General features: G+C 41.5%; 1 non-coding gene across 1 annotated transcript; it reads left to right on the top strand.

The window, feature by feature from the left end:
* Nucleotides 1-9817: 9817 nt before the first annotated feature.
* Nucleotides 9818-9924, top strand: LOC148565813 (small nucleolar RNA R71). The gene has a single exon (XR_015885020.1). It is a non-coding gene; the product is annotated as a small nucleolar RNA R71 (small nucleolar RNA).
* Nucleotides 9925-15738: the final 5814 nt, after the last annotated feature.

Below are 15738 nucleotides of genomic sequence, written 5' to 3'. Positions count from 1 at the left end.
TGCCAAGTTCATGAAAGAGATCTTGAGTCATAAAAAGGATTAGAGAGAAACAGAAAGAGTTCTCCTCACTGAAGAATGCAGTGCAGTCATTCTGAAGAGCTTTCCTGAAAAGCTTAAAGACCCTGGGAGCTTTCTGATACCATACATATTAGAAGATAATTGCACCAAGACAGCTTTATGCGATCTTGGGGCAAGCATCAACTTAATACCTGCATCCACTATCAGGAAGCTTGGCTTAACTGACGAAGTTAAACCGACCCAGATATGTCTCCAACTTGCTGATGGCTCTATTAAATACCCATCAGGCGTAATTGAAGACATGATTGTCAGGGTTGGGCCATTCGCCTTTCCCATTGACTTTGTTGTGCTGGAAATGGAGGAGCACAAGAGTGCTACTCTCATTCTAGGAAGACCCTTCCTAGCAACTGGACGATCCCTCATTGACGTCCAACAGGGGGAAATAACCCTGAGGGTCAATGATGATGAGTTCAAGTTGAACGCTGTCAAAGCCATGCAGCATCCAGACACATCAACAGACTGCATGAAAGTTGATCTTATTGACTCTTTGGTAGAAGAGATCAACATGGCTGAGAGTCTCGAATCAGAGTTGGAACATATCTTTAAAGATGTTCAGCCTGATTTGGAGGATTCAGAGGACATGAAAGAGCCTCTGAAAATTTTTCTGGAAGAAGAAAAACCTCCTAAACCCGAGCTCAAGCCACTACCACCATCCTTGAAATATGCATTTCTAGGAGAAGGTGACACTTTTCCAGTGATCATAAGCTCTGCCTTAAATTCACAGGAAGAGGAAGCACTTATTCGAGTGCTAAGGACACACAAGACAGCTCTTGGGTGGTCCATAGGTGACCTTAAGGGCATAAGCCCAGCTAGATGCATGCACAAAATCTTATTGGAGGATAATGCCAGACCAGTGGTTCAACCACAGAGGCGGCTAAATCCAGCCATGAAGGAAGTGGTGCAGAAAGAGGTCACCAAATTACTAGAGGCTGGGATTATTTATCCTATTTCTGATAGCCTTTGGGTGAGCCCTGTCCAAGTCATCCCAAAAAAGGGAGGCATGACAGTGATTCATAATGAAAAAAATGAACTGGTTCCTACAAGAACAGTTACAGGGTGGTGCATGTGTATTGACTACAGAAGGCTCAATACAGCTACCAGAAAGGATCATTTTCCTTTACCATTCATAGACCAGATGCTAGAAAGACTAGCAGGTCATGAGTATTACTGCTTCTTGGATGGCTACTCAGGCTATAACCAGATTGCAGTGGATCCCCAGGATCAAGAAAAAACAGCATTCACATGTCCATCTGGAGTGTTTGCTTATAGAAGGATGCCATTCGGGCTGTGTAATGCACCTGCAACCTTCCAGAGATGCATGCTCTCTATTTTCTCTAACATGGTGGAAAAATTTCTGGAAGTCTTCATGGATGACTTCTCAGTATATGGAGACTCATTCAGCTCCTGTCTTGATCACCTAAAACTAGTTCTGAAGAGATGCCAAGAGACCAACCTAGTTTTAAATTGGGAAAAATGTCACTTCATGGTGACTGAGGGGATTGTCCTTGGGCATAAAATCTCTAACAAGGGAATAGAGGTGGATCAAACAAAAATAGAGGTAATTGAAAAATTACCACCACCTGCCAATGTTAAGGCAATCAGAAGCTTTCTGGGGCATACAGGATTCTATAGAAGGTTTATAAAGGATTTTTCAAAAATTGCAAAACCTCTAAGTAATCTGCTAGCTGCTAACACGCCATTTGTGTTTGACACAGAGTGTCTGCAGGCGTTTGAAACGCTGAAAGCTAAGCTGGTCACAGCACCAGTTATTTCTGCACCAGACTGGACATCACCCTTTGAGCTAATGTGTGACGCCAGTGATCACGCCATTGGTGCAGTACTGGGACAGAGGCATGACAAGCTTCTGCATGTCATTTATTATGCTAGTCGCATTTTAAATGATGCCCAGAAAAATTACACAACCACAGAAAAAGAATTACTTGCAGTGGTTTACGCCATTGACAAGTTCAGATCATACTTAGTAGGATCAAAAGTGATTGTGTATACTGACCATGCTGCTCTTAAATATCTACTCACAAAGCAGGATTCAAAACCCAGGCTCATCAGATGGGTGTTGCTTCTGCAAGAGTTTGATATAGAAATAAGAGACAGAAAAGGGACAGAGAACCAAGTGGCTGATCATCTGTCCTGGGTAGAGCCAGCAGAAGGGACGCCCCTCCCCTCTCTTGAGATCTCTGAGACTTTTCCGGATGAGCATTTATTTGCCATTCAGGAAACACCATGGTTTGCCGATATTGCAAACTATAAAGCTGCAAGGTTCATACCCAAGGAGTACAACAGGATACAAAAGAAGAAATTAATTACTGATGCAAAGTACTACTTGTGGGATGAACCCTATCTCTTTAAGAGATGTGCAGACGGAATAATCCGTAGGTGTGTGCCTAGAGAAGAAGCACAGAGGATCCTATGGCATTGCCATGGATCTCAATATGGAGGCCATTTCGGAGGTGAGCGAACAGCCACCAAGGTCCTCCAATGTGGCTTCTATTGGCCCACACTCTATAAAGATTTCCGAGAGTTTGTACGTAACTGTGACAGTTGCCAAAGAGCTGGTAATCTGCCTCATGGTTACGCCATGCCTCAACAAGGAATCTTGGAGATTGAGTTATTTGACGTATGGGGAATTGACTTCATGGGACCTTTCCCACCTTCATTCTCAAACACTTATATTCTGGTGGCAGTTGACTATGTATCAAAATGGGTTGAGGCCATTGCCACACCCAACAATGATACTAAAACAGTGCTGAAGTTCCTCCAGAAACATATCTTTAGCAGGTTTGGCGTCCCTAGAGTACTAATTAGTGATGGGGGCACTCACTTCTGCAATAAACAGCTTTACTCTGCCATGGTTCGGTATGGAATTCGCCATAAAGTGGCTACTGCATATCATCCACAAACTAATGGGCAAGCTGAAGTCTCTAATAGAGAATTAAAAAGAATCCTAGAATGGACAGTAAGTACCTGTAGAAAGGATTGGGCACGGAGCTTGGATGATGCTCTGTGGGCTTACAGAACAGCATTCAAAACCCCTATAGAGACCTCTCCATACCAACTTGTGTATGGTAAGGCATGTCACCTGCCCGTGGAACTGGAACATAAAGCCTACTGGGCAACCAGATTCCTAAACTTTGATGCCAAATTAGTAGGAGAAAAAAAATTGCTCCAGCTAAATGAGCTAGAGGAATTCAGATTCACAGCTTTCGAAAATGCCAAGCTTTATAAAGAGAAATAAAAAAAGTGGCATGACAGAAAGCTGTCATCTAGAATCTTTGAGCCAGGACAGAAGGTTCTGCTGTTCAACTCTAGACTCAGGCTATTCCCCGGGAAATTGAAGTCCCGGTGGAGGGGACCATACGTGATTACAAGTGTATCACCATATGGTTATGTGGAGCTTCAAGATATTGATTCTGATAAGAGGTTCATTGTCAATGGACAGAGAATCAAACACTATCTTGAAGGCAACATTGAGCAAGAATGCTCAAGGCTGAAGCTGGATTAAAAGCTCAGCAAAGTCCAGCTAAAGACACTAAAGAAGCGCTTGCTGGGAGGCAACCCAGCCATGGGCATCAATCCTCTAAGCATTTTGCCCTATTTCTATTTTTATTTTTATTTGTTTATATAGAGTTCATTGATAACAAGGTAACTAATCAATTGCATAAGTTCACAGGGTTACAGAAGGAATCTGCACACAAAACAGAGAAAAAGAGCTCACTGGCAAGAAAACGCCAGTAATAGTAGCAATCTGGGCGTTCAACGCCAGAAATGGGCACCTACTGGGCGTTGAACGCCAGTAATGGCAGCAACTGGGCGTTGAACGCCCAGGAGAGCAGCATTTGGGCGCTGAACGCCCAAAACAGGCAGTGTTTGGGCGTTCAAACGCCAGGAAGGCAGGAAGGAGCCAAATTCATTTTTTTCACACGTTTTTCCATTCTAATTTCAAATTTTATGTTTCAATGCATGATTTTTACATAAACATGTCAAGAACCCTAATTTCTAAAATCCCCAATATATCTTAATCCATAAGCACAAACCCTCTTTGCAAATTCAATCCAACTCTTTTCAAATCTTTTCCAAAAACAAATCTATCTTTTTCACTCTAAAATCTTTTCCACTAATCAATATCTTTTTCAAATCTCCATATTATCTTTTTCAAAATCTAGAGTTATCTTTTTCAAAAATCTATCATATCTTCTCAATTTTTAACTATGTCCTCCATCTTATCTTTTTCAAATCAATCTTTTTATCCTATCTTTTCTAATTTTTCGAAAACCCACCCCCCATCCCTTTAAATAGGGGTTCGGCCTCCCTCCTCCTTCATAAAAAATTGCACCTAGCTCTCCTTCCATCCCTCTCCTTTCTTTTCTTTTGCTTGAGGACAAGCAAACCTCTAAGTTTGGTGTGTTTATCCGAGATCACTAAGATCATGGCTCCTAAAGGAAAACAACCCACTCCAAGAGGCAAGAAAGAGAGCGTTCCAAAACCACTTTGGAATCAAGGAAAGTTCTTATCTAAAGAACATTCATACCATTATTACAAAATAATGGGTCTAAGATCAGTGATCCCGGAAGTTAGATTCGATCTGAAAGAAGATGAATATCCGGAGATCCAGGAGCAAATTCGAATCAGGAGCTGGGAAGTCCTAGCTAATCCTGAAACGACAGTGGGAAGGAACATGGTCTAGGAGTTCTATGCTAATATGTGGCAAACTGACAAGCATAAACTATCTGGGACTGCTCTCTATGACTATCGGACCGTGGTCAGAGAAAAGATTGTTCATACCCACCCTGACAGGATCAGGGAGATCTTAAAGTTACCTCAGCTGAAAGATGATCCAGACTCCTTCAACAGGAGAATGATGAGAGCAGACAAGGGCCTGGATAAGATTCTAGAGGACATATGTATCCCTGGAGCCAGGTGGACCACCAACACAAAGGGTGTCCCAAATCAACTCAAGAGAGAGGATCTCAAACCAGTCGCCAGAGGATGGCTGGACTTCATTGGACATTCTCTGTTGCCTACTAGCAACCGTTCTGAAGTCACAGTTAAAAGAGCAGTGATGATCCATTGCATCATGATGGGAAAGGAAGTGGAGGTTCATCAGCTGAACTCTACAAAATTGCTAACAAAAATTCTAAAGAGGCCAGGTTGGCTTATCCAAGCATGATTTCTCTGCTCTGCAAGGACGCTGGAGTAAGGATGGGAGTAACTGAGTATATCTCAGTTGAGAAGCCAATCACCAAAGCATCAATGGAAAAACAACAAGCACAGGATGATCCCATCAAGAAGAAAGCACAGGAATTTCTCCCAGAGATCCCTCAATCTGAATACTGGGAGTATCTTGAGACATCTGTTACCAAGATACGGGAAGCTATGGAACAAATCATAAAAGAACAAAAGGAACACAGTCAAATGCTAACTTATATGTTTAAAGAACAAGAGGAGCAAGGGCGTGACTTAAGGGAATTGAAGCGCCAGAAGTCTTCTCTTGCAGGACCAAGCACCCCAAGGATCAGAGGAACCCCCGTTCCCCCAGAATAAAGGTTATTAATTTCCAATTTCTGCCTTAACTCTGTGATAATGTCCTTATAGAAGTTTACCTTAGGAGTCATATAGTAGTAATTAGTATCTATTTTGATTTTATCTCCAATTAAGCTATAGTTTATTTTTCTCATCATCAGCAAACATGAATAAAGTAGTAGATCTTTTGAATAAGAGGCAATAAAATTTCGAGTTTTAATAAGAGAAATTCTAATTAGTTAAATGTGGTGGCCATGCTTTCTGTCTTCTGAATGAATGCTTGAACAATGCATATATCTTTTGAATTTGTTGTTTAAGACTGTTAAATATGTTGGCTCTTGAAAGAATGATGAACAAGAGACATGTTATCGATAATCTGAAAAATCATAAAAATGATTCTTGAGGCAAGAAAAAGCAGCAAAGAGCAAAGCTTGCAGAAAAAAAAAATAGAAAGAAAAAGAAAAGGCAAGCAGAAAAAGCCAATAGCCCTTAAAACTAAAAGGCAAGGGTGATAAAAAGGATCCCAAGGCTTTGAGCATCAGTGGATAGGAGGGCCTAAGGGAATAAAATCTTGGCCTAAGCGGCTAAATCAAGCTGTCCCTAACCATGTGCTTGTGGCGTGAAGGTGTCAAGTGAAAACTTGAGACTGAGCGGTTAAAGTCAAGGTCCAAAGCAGAAAGAAGAGTGTGCTTAAGAACTCTGGACACCTCTAATTGGGGACTTTAGCAAAGCTGAGTCACAATCCAAAGGGTTCACCCAATTATGTGTCTGTGGCATTTATGTATTCGGTGGTAATACTGGAAAACAAAGTGCTTAGGGCCACGGCCAAGACTCATGAAATAGCTGTGTTCAAGAATCATCATACTAAAATAGGAGAATCAATGACACTATCTGAATTCTAAGTTCTTATAGATGCCAATCACTCTGAGCTTCAATGGATAAAGTGAGATGCCAAAACTGTTCGGAAGCAAAAAGCTACTAGTCCCGCTCATCTAATTAGAATCTGAGCTTCACTCAAAAACTCTGAGATATTATTGCTTCTCAAACTATTAGTCTTCTATTTTATTTGTCTAGTTGCTTGAGGACAAGCAACAGTTTAAGTTTTGGTGTTGTGATGAGCGGATATTTTATACGCTTTTTGGGGTTAATTTCATATAGTTTTTAGTATGTTTTAGTTAGTTTTTAGTTTATTTTCATTATTTTTTAGGAAAAATTCATATTTCTGGACTTTACTATGAGTTGTGTGTTTTTCTGTAATTTCAGGTATTTTTTTGACTGAAATTGAGGGAGCTGAGCAAAAATCTGATTCAGGCTGAAAAAGGACTGTTGATGCTGTTGGATTCTGACCTTCCTGCACTCAAAGTGGATTTTCTGGAGCTACAGAACTCAAAATGGCGCGCTTTCAAATGCATTGGAAAGTAGACATCCAGGTCTTTTCGGAAATATATAATAGTCCATACTTTGGTCAAGGATAGATGACGTAAACTGGCGTTCAACGCCAGTTTTCTGCCCAATTCTGGCGTCCAGCGCCAGAAAAGGATCAAAAGTTGGAGTTCAACGCTAGAAATGGATCCAAACCTGGCGTTGAACGCCCAAAACAGCTTTATGCACGTGAATTGCTTAAGTCTCAGCCCCAGCACACACCAAGTGGGCCCCAGAAGTGGATCTCTGCACCATTTATCGGAGTTTACTCATTTTCTGTAAACCTAGGCTACTAGTTTAGTATTTAAACAACTTTTAGAGACTTATTTTGTATCTCATGACATTTAGATCAAAACTTTGTATTCTCTGACGGCATGAGTCTCTAAACTCTATTGTTGGGGGTGAGGAGCTCTGCTGTGTCTCGATGAATTAATGCAAGTATTTCTGTTTTCCATTCAAACATGCGTGTTCCTACCTAAGATATTCATTTGCACTTCAATATGAATGTGATGAACGTGACAATCATCATCATTCCTCCACGAATGCGTGCCTGACAACCACTTACGTTCCACTATAGAATGAATGAATATCTCTTAGATTTCTTAATTGGAATCTCCGTGGTATAAGCTAGATTGATGGCGGCATTTAAGAGAATCCGGAAAGTCTAAACCTTGTCTGTGGTATTCCGAGTAGGATTCAGTGATTGAATGACTGTGACGAGCTTCAAACTCGCGAGTGCTGGGCGTTAGTGACAGACGCAAAAGGAGGGTGAATCCTATTCCAGCATGATCGAGAACCGACAGATGAATAGCCGTGCCGTGACAGGGTGCGTTGACCATTTTCACTGAGAGGAGGGGATGTAGCCACTGACAACGGTGATGTCCTTGCATAAAGCCAGCCATAGGAGGACGTGCATGCATGAATCAGAAGGCAGAGGAAAGCAGAGATCCAGAACACAAAGCATCTCCAAAACTCCAACATATTCTCCATTACTGCTTAACAAGTAACCTTTAATCCATGCTCTCTTATACATTCGCAATTCACTTGATAAATATAATTGACTTCCTAACTAAGATTTACAGGATAACTATAGATTGCTTCAAACCAACAATCTCCGTGGGATTCGACCCTTACTCACGTAAGGTATTACTTGGACGACCCAGTGCACTTCCTGGTTAGTGGTACGAGTTGTGAAAAGTGTGATTCACAATTTGTGCACCACTCCACATCTATGAGTGCTCTGGCTGTAGCTAGGAATGGTCTTCCCAATATAATTGAGTGAGTGTGACTCTCTTCCATGTCCAAGATGACAAAGTCTGTGGGAAGAAAGTATTTCCCCACCTTTAACAACACGTTTTCCACCACCCCTCTTGCTTGTTTTTGAGTTTTGTCAGCCAGCCTGATGACTACATCTGTGGGCAATATCTCATTGATCTGCAGCCTCTTCACCAGTGATAAGGGCATTAAGTTGATGCTTGCTCCCAAATCACAGAGTGTTCTATCAAACATTGTTTCCCCTATGGCACAGGGGACATGAAAACTCCCTAGATCTTTTCTTTTCGTAGGCAACTGCGGTTGAATGAGGGCACTGCACTCCTTGTTCATCACTATAGTTTGGCCTCCCTTGAGTGAGCTTTTTCTGGGAAGCAGCTCCTTCATATACTTGATGTATGCAGGCATTTGTTAGATAGTCTTGATGAACGGTATGTTCACATGCAAAGATGCAAACAAGTCAAGAAATCTTGAGTATATTCTCTTCTCCATAGCACCATTGAGCAGTTGGGGAAAAGGTGCATAGAGTCTCAGCAGCTCCTGTTTTGAGATTTCTGGTTCTTGGTCTTTTTCCCCTTCTTCTACTGAGGTTTCTTCAAGTTGTTCTGACAGCTTGCTTGGCTTGTCCTCAGTCTCCTTATCACTTATAGTGACCATCTTGTAATCTTTCCATCTTACTTTCTTTGTTTCACCTCTCGGATTCTTCTCTGTGTCACTTGGGAATCCATCTGTGGGTTTGGGAATTTGCTCAGAGAGATACCCCACTTGAGATTCCAACTTCTTGATTGTGTCTCCCTGGTTCTTGAAACTGGCTCGCACTTCCTCCTTGAACACCTTGTTGTCTTGAATCTCCTTGCTTATGCCTTCAAGTAGATTCTCAATCCTTGAGATTCTTTCATCAAATGATGATAGGTCAGGCTGAGGAGGGTTATTCTGGCCTTGATATGAATGTGGAGAGGTGTTGTTATGGGGGTGTTGATATGGTCTAGATGTGAAGTGTTAGGTGGCTGCATTGTTTGGGTTTGGGCGTCTTTGATCAAGGCTTTGGTCTTGTTGATTTCCCCACCCAAAGTTTGGGTGATTCCTCCATCCAGGGTTGTAGGTCTTGGAGTATGGATCATGGTTTTGCCTAGGTGAATTCCCAATGTAGTTGGCTTGCTCCTGACTACCCTCTGCTTCTTCATTCACTCCTTCTTGGGTTGTTGATGCAGTGGAGATTGCTGCTACTTGGTTCCTCTCCATCTTCTTGGTGAGGTCAGCCAGCTGCTGGGTAATGAGCTTGTTTTGGGCCAGCAGAGCATCTACATTGTTTAGCTCCATTACTCCTCTTGTGTTCCCTCTTTCAGAAGCATAGAAGTAGTCTTTCTCTGCTACTATTTCAATGACATCTATGGCCTCCTCAATGGTCTTCTTCTTGTTCAAAGATCCTCCGGATGAATGGTCTACGGCCTTCTTTGACTCATAAGAGAGCCCTTCATAGAAAATGTGCAGCTGCACCCATTCATTGAACATATCGGGTGGGCACCTCCTTGTTAGGTCTTTAAACCTCTCCCATGCTTCATATAGAGTCTCACCATCTTGTTGCCTGAAAGTTTGGACCTTAGCTCTCAGCCTATTGATTCGTTGAGGAGGGTAAAATCTTGCTAAGAATTTGTTCACCACATCTTCCCAAGTTGTCAAGCTCTCCCTTGGGAAAGACTCCAGCCACTTGGCTGCCTTATCTTTGAGTGAGAATGGAAATAAGAGCAGTCTATAGGCGTCAGGATGAACACCATTAGACTTCACTGTGTCACATATTCTCAGGAAGGTGGTTAGATGTTGATTGGGGTCTTCTTGGACACTTCCTCCGAACGAACAGTTGTTCTGAACAAGGGTGATGAGCTGTGGTTTTAGTTCAAAATTGTTGGCATGGATGGTTGGCTTTTGAATGCTACTTCCACAGTTTCCTGGGTTTGGATTGATGTAAGAGCCTAAAACTCTTCTATCCTCCCCAGCATGATTTGCTCGACCTCTTCCGCCATGGTTGTGAGCTTCTTCTTCACGATGGTTTTCCATGTTTTCTTCCATGTTTGGTTTAAAGTATTCCTCAAAGTGTTCCTCCTCTTCTTCAGCACCAACTACACATTTTTCTCTTGCCTCCCTCCTTAGTCTAAGGAAGGTTCTCTCAGGTTCAGAATTAAAGGAAGTTGAAGCCCCGCTTCTTCTCCCTGTCATACAACCAACAAGTACAAGCAAAGAGAATAGGTGCAGAAAGTATATCTGTCAGAATTACTGTTAGTGTGAGTGATGCAATATATCAAACAGTTAGTGGGTTAGTGAGGTGAATGGTAAATAACAAAGAAAAAGTGGGGGGAAGGGAAGAAATTAACTAAAACAGGAAGTAAATGACTCAAACAGAAAATTAAATCAAACAAAAATAAAATGCTCAATCTAGTTATCATCTAATCTAATCATTGTTGATGCACAATCAATCCTCGGCAACGGCTCCATAAACTTGATGCACGAAAAACTTGTCTCATAACAAATTTCCTTCGGCAAGTGTACCGAATTTGTCGTCAAGTAAAAACTCACAATAGAGTGAGGTCGAATCCCACAAGGATTGATTGATCAAGCAACTTTAATTAGAGGAATGTTCTATTTGAGCAAATCAGAATTTGAGTTGAGAAGTGCAGAAAATAAAATGGCAGGAAAGCAAATGGCAGAAAAAGTAAATGCTAAAATTAAAGAACTGAAAGTAAATGACTGAAAGTAAATTGCAGAATTGTAAATGGGAATGGGGGAATTGCTCATAAGAGTAAATAACTGAAATTAAAGAGAATGGGTAAGATCAGGAATGGGGAGTTCATTGGGCTTAGGAGATGTTGCATTCTCCGGATCAATTTCATTTTCATCTCTTCCTCAATCAATGCACTCATTGATCTCCTTGGCAATCTTAAGTGATTGAATTACAATTTCTTGTAATTCAATCTCTCAAATCTTGATCAATAGCCAATTCCTTGGTCAATTGCTCATGAGAAGAGATGAAGTATGGTCACTGATTATACCACATGCATTTCCCAAATCAAGTGTTGAGAGGATTATAGTCACATATCCATCCAAACCCAATTTGGTCCAGCATGAGAAAGCATTTCTAGCTTGATCTCTTCATTCCTCTTTCAAGGTTCAGAAGAGATCCAAGTATGAATAGCTTCTTTTCCAAGATAACTACCCAATTGGATGAAGATCGAAAGCTTTCAAGTAAAATCAAGAGAAAAGATAGAAGAAGAATAATGAAAACTAGTATTGATCCATCAAATTACAACAGAGCTCCCTAACCTAATGAAAGGGGTTTAGTTGTTCATAGCTCTGGAAAATGAAAACAAAGATGGAGAATACATAATGAAACTAGAAGTGCAGAGAAAGTAAATACAGAGAGTAATTCTATGCCCAGAGGCTCCCTATAATTTCCAACTCCCTAAAATAATTCAAAGCTACTCCTATATATACTACTCTTCTACTCTTCTAGTTGTTTCTTCAAGTCTTGGGTCTGGGCCTTTGGATCTTGAGTTCGAAGCAGTTATCTTCTTCATTGGGCTTGGCTTTACTTGCAGAGAGAAAGTGTGAAGTGGGCAGAGACTTTAGCTCAGGACGTTAGTGGTGTTAACGTTTAGTGAAAATATGGGTTTGAGAACGTTAGTGACATTCAACTTTTTCACTAACGTTCCTTACCCAAGTAAGAGCCACGTTAACCTCAACGTTAGTGGCACAAACGTTGCCACTAACGTTGCCTCTTTGTCCTTCGCGCACGTTATTGGGACTCAACTTTCCCAATAACGTTGAGAAGCCTCCCCCTTCCCAACGTTAGAGTCCACATTAACTTAATTAACGTGGCTCTTTTAACGTAGGCTTGCCAACCTTCGAGAATGTTAGTGACACTTAACATTGTCACTAACGTTCCAATGTGCCCCTTAGCTCCCACGTTAGAGTCCACGTTAACTAGGTTAACGTGGCTTCTAACGTGGCTTATGCTAGCCATCTCCAACGTTAGTGACAAAGTTGAGTGTCACTAACATTGGTTCAACATTCCCTTATCCACGTTAGCTTCCACGTTAACTAAGTTAACGTGGGAGTTAACGTGGCTCATGGTGGCATGTGTGGGCTCCTTCCAACGTTAGTGACAATGTTGGATGTCACTAACGTTGGCGTCACCTCCCTTCCTCATGTTAGCTTCCACGTTAACTAGGTTAACGTGGGAGTTAACGTGGCCTAGTGTGACTTGGCCAACGTTAGTGATAATGTTGGATGTCACTAACGTTGGCTTCCCCCCTTTCTTCTTAATGTTAGAGGCCACGTTAACTAAGTTAACGTGGACTCTAACGTGGCCACTCATGATCTTGGTCCAACGTTAGTGATAATGTTAAGTGTCACTAACGTTGGCTCCATTTCTTTACTTCCACGTTAGAGTTCACGTTAACTTAGTTAACGTGACTCTTAACGTGGGCAATGATGGCTTCGAGAGCGTTATTGGCAATCACTTTTCTCATTAACTTTGCAAGTTACTCCCATTCCACGTTAGTGTTAACGTTAGTGTAACTAACGTAGCCACTAATGTGGTTCTTCTTTGATTCCTTTATCCTGAAATCAAGCAATAAAGTGCATCAAAGTTCTAGTCCAAGTCATGGGAAATGCAACATCCTATTTGTCCTTAAATTCATGCAAAATCCTCATGAAATTTTGTAAAGTGCACAATGTATGCTTGAATCAAGATGTAAGTGAATATCTACCCAAAACTAGCTTATTTCCTAAGGAAATGCATGAAACTACCCTAAAAATAGTAAAGAAAAGGTCAGTAAAACTAGCCAAAATGCCCTGGCATCACTGATCCAGAAAATCGGTGGTACAAAGATGATGAGGACTTGTCGAAAAGAGAGAAACCTTTTGATCCACGTCTAGAGATCAAAGTTTCAAAAGAAAAATTCGAAGAATGGTGCAAGCCTTGGCATGCTGCTCTCATTGTTAAAGTCCTTGGGAAAAGAATCCATTTAGGAGTCATGGAACAATGATTGAACAGAGATTGAGCTAAAAAAGGTAAGATTGGTGTTATTGATATGGATCGTGATTATTTTTTGGTTCATTTTGCAGAAGAAGAAGATTATTCTCATGCTCTCCTTGGAGGACCATGGATGGTGGTGGGACATTATCTGATAGTTTAGAGATGGAGACTTTTCTTCTTATCGTCAGAGCAACATGTAAAAAAGATTGCGGCGTGGATCCACATCCCAAATTTACCTATTGAGTTATACAATCACCACTTCCTAAGGAGAGTCGGGTCGACTATCGGCACTATGTTAAAGGTTGACAAAGCCACATCTATTCACTCAAGGGGGCGTTTCGCCAGAATCTATGTGAAAATTGACTTATCTAAGAAGCTGGTTCCAAGAATATCGGTACTCGGTAATATTCTCAATATTGAATATGAGGGTCTTCATCTCATTTGTTTCAATTGCGGAATCTATGGTCACTGGTCAGAGTCATGCGGGGAGATTTCAGCTACGGGGGAGGTTCACCGGGCGGCGGTGGAGGAAGGAAAACAGGTGGAGGCCGAGGGGGTCTTGGAGGCCGTCAATCATGGGAAGCAAGAGAAGATTTCGAATAATCTGAGTATTGATAATAAATCTGAGAATAATCAAAATCTCCCGGAATTTGGGCCTTGGATGATGGTTCGTAAATTGCAAAAAAGGAAACCGGGAAAACGTAACATGATAGGAGATTTTTTAATCAATACAAGGATTTCGGTACAAGTAAGGAAGGTTCTCATATCAACGTGAATCAAAGCATGGATAATGGGTCAAGATATAATGTGCTTTATGATGATAAGGAAGAGGAAACCTTGGAAGATATTAATGCGGGAGAGAATGAGCAAATAAGCACCATGCATAGTGGACAAGGATGGATCTTCATATGAAAGAAGGTGAGCCCTCAAATCCAATCCAAGTAGAAAAGTCGGTTGTAGCTAAAGATATTGGGCCTTCTTTACAAGTTCAGAAATGGGTTCTGAAGACAGGTGCAGGAAAGAATCCCCAGACTCATAAAAAAGGCTTATCCTTTAACCTTGGGTATCTAAAAACCAGGAAAGCTACTAAGCCCAAATTAAAGGAGGCTGAGAAGAAGGTTATTGGCATCAAAAAATCCTTAGGTGTGGCTCAACCTAGTGCGTCTGCTTTGAGGAACCCTAAGATGGTGACTAAGGAACAAGAGATGCTTGAAAGCATGAGAAGGCTCCAAAGGGAACAATTACAACTGGTGGATTTCAATACACAATCCGAGAAGTTCATGGAGGCATACGTCGTGAAAAATGCTTTTTTCAACCATGGGAAATCATCTTCAAGAGCAGGGAATCTTTTATCTCACAAAGAGGATTCTCCACGGGATAAGCCACGGGTGCCTCTACCGTCGAAAGGGAGCCTCCACCATGGAGAGGATGATCAAAAGCTGACTAACCCGTCTGATTCGGGTGAGAAGGCGAAAGCCATGTATTGATGGTCTCTGGTCTTGTGACACATTTTCTTTGTGTGGGTTGTTATGAATCTCTTAGCTTGGAATTGTAGAGGGGCGGGAGGAAATGCTTTCTCTAGCCTCATCAGAGACTTGCGAAAGGAGTATAAGGTCAGTTTTTTAATTCTGGTTGAGACGCATATAAGTGGTACCCGTGGTAGAACAGTTTGGAAGAAGTTTGGGCTAGATGGCTGCTTTATCGAAGAGGCTAGCGGTCAGTCTGGGGGTATTTGGTGCCTCTGGGACTCTAATCTCTGGAAGGTGGAGGTCCTTAGTCATAACTACCAAATTATTCACATGAAAGTTACTTATGGTAACTTTGAACCTTGGTTACTTTCTGCTAGTCTCCAAAGGAGTAATCGTAGGAATTTATGGCATACTATTGGTAATCTCGGCTTTGAAAGTGAGATTCCATTGTGCCTGATTGGTGATTTTAATGCTACTCTTCATGATCATGAACGCAGGGGAGGGGCAGGTAGTAATAGACATGCTTGTGAGGAATTCTAATCCTATATTTCTGAGTCTGGTCTTTTTTATCTGGGTTTTTTGGGTTGGCCTTTCACTTGGAGGAGGGGTGATTTGTTAGAGCATTTAGACCGTGGGCTATGTAACCTGGAGTGGCAAATTCGGTTTCCAAATGCAAACATCAAACATCTTCCTAGCTTCAAGTCGGATCATTCTCCCCTCCTTCTCCAAATTTCTCCTCCTAACCATGTGAATGATGGCTGTAGACCCTTTAGGTTTATGGCTGCCTGGTTGATTCACCCGGACTTCTTGAATATAGTTAACAATAATTGGAACCTTGCTGGTTCTTGGTCTGATTGCATTTGTCATTTCCAGAATGCTGTTAAATCATGGAATCTCAATCTGTTTGGCAATAATCATAAAAGGAAA

This window comes from Arachis ipaensis, chromosome B5, assembly GCF_059453495.1.
Source record: "Arachis ipaensis isolate K30076 ecotype BB chromosome B5, ASM5945349v1, whole genome shotgun sequence".
NCBI lineage: Eukaryota > Viridiplantae > Streptophyta > Magnoliopsida > Fabales > Fabaceae > Arachis > Arachis ipaensis.
This window is presented reverse-complemented; position numbering and strand designations above follow the sequence as displayed.